The sequence below is a fragment of the Neomonachus schauinslandi genome, unplaced genomic scaffold, assembly GCF_002201575.2.
Source record: "Neomonachus schauinslandi unplaced genomic scaffold, ASM220157v2 HiC_scaffold_3992, whole genome shotgun sequence".
Taxonomy (NCBI): domain Eukaryota; kingdom Metazoa; phylum Chordata; class Mammalia; order Carnivora; family Phocidae; genus Neomonachus; species Neomonachus schauinslandi.
Window position 1 is genome coordinate 1,161 of NW_025412680.1, and position 1,777 is coordinate 2,937.

At 46.4% G+C, this 1,777-nt stretch overlaps 1 pseudogene; it reads right to left on the reverse strand.

Moving 5' to 3' along the window:
- Window positions 1-1,081: 1,081 nt before the first annotated feature.
- LOC123323973 lies at window positions 1,082-1,658 on the reverse strand (annotated as a pseudogene).
- Window positions 1,659-1,777: the final 119 nt, after the last annotated feature.

Consider the following 1,777-nt stretch of genomic DNA (forward strand, 5'->3'; position numbering starts at 1 on the left):
AACAAGTCACAGTCAAAAATAAATGTATACTTAACTTCCACCTCCTCAAAACAGAGGCTACTTTCTGTTGCACAGTCTTGGAAACAAGGTGAAGAACAGTCCTTAAGCAACTTTGGGCAGGGGGTTGCCAAAACAAAGCTCAAGCTGTTGAACATGCTCACTTCTTAGAAGAATTTGGGGGAGCCTGACCAAAGGGTCCAAATTCTGTTTTTAATAAGTGATACAAAGGCAGAGGGGCTCCTCCCAAGTAGCAGTGCCACCAGGGGCTGGCCCAGCCCCACACTCACCTGTGTCGTGCTCCCAAGCAAACCCTCATCCTCCTGCTGCAGGGAGACCTTTTCTTTTTAGCGGTTCTGTGTCCAGGAGCTCTCTGTGTGAATGAGGTGAGCACAGACTCCACATGGGTATTTGAACGCTTGGAATCATACTATTTTTCAACACAGCTAGGCAGAGTCCATGTGTCAAAAGGCCCGTCTCCAGTTTGTCCTAATTCCTCACCACGCATTTGTAGACCTAGGACCACAGACTTTTGCTACGTCCTCATAATCACCCCTAATGTCCATCCTAATTTATGATTCATATTCTGTGACTGGAAAGAGTCCCTGTATTTAACAATAACACCTACAACATAAAACAATCCCCCGTGACAACTTATATGGTCACAAAACATTAATGATCTTCTGTAGACCAAGCAAATGTTTTTAAGTATAATTGTCATGCATCAAATTCACAGCCAGAATCCCCAAGATCAAAAAAAATATTTGCGCAATATACATAATAATTTAAAATACACACACACACACACACAAACATATACACACACAGTCACACACACTTTTACAGAACCGTGCTTGGGGAAACCCCATTTGTTGAGTGCCACTGAGGGCATATTTTGCTAACCTGCTGCTCCAGGTATTTTTGTTTGGAAAATCTATCACAGTACGGCACAGCTGTTTATTGGATGAGCAGAAAAGAAAGATATGCTTGTGGCAACCAGAAAGTTTTAAGGTCTTCCAACTTGTATGAAATGCACCTGAAGACACGCTTCCATGTTTGCAGGATGCCAAGTTGCAAGAAAGCTTCAGGACACATAGCTTGTTGGCCTTGTCCCATATCGTCACATAATCTGATCATGTGCGCATTTCACAAGAGGTTCCTATTGTTCTGCTAGTTTGGTATTGAGGATTTGCTCATACTCCTCCTGAATTTTCTCTTCATAGTCTTTTAAGAGATGCTCATGTATCCTTCTGACTTGTCGGAGGGGAAAAGAGGGCTGGTCCTTCTTCATCCTGGAGGAACCTGGAGAACTAGGGGCTGTGAGTGCTGAGGAATGAGGCTGACTTTCTGAAGTACAAGCTTCACTCTGATTCAGAACAGCTTCTAAATGTCTCCACCTCTGATAAGGACTATATTCTTGTTTTATGTTCTGAAAAGTTTGTTCTAGTGTTGGAAGGCATGGATTGTTTTGGGGCAGGGTGTGGTGCTGCAGAGTCGGTGATGGGGTCTTCTCTGGAGAAGCAGTGGCGTCTCTGTGTCCGGGGGGCCTGACCTGGAGTGGGGCCGGGCAGAGGGGCACAGCACCGCCACTTTGGGGAAGCAGGACTCCACAGCCTGGGCTCGAACTCCCTGGGCTGTTTCAATGTCGCCCCACACACCATGCCTCCGGGGCCAGGGACCAGGGGCAGACGTGGAGGTAACTGCAGCCCCTCCTCCGACAGCGAAGCTCACAAGCCAGGCCGGCCCCAATCCCGAGTCATACGTTATTTGTAAAAAAAAA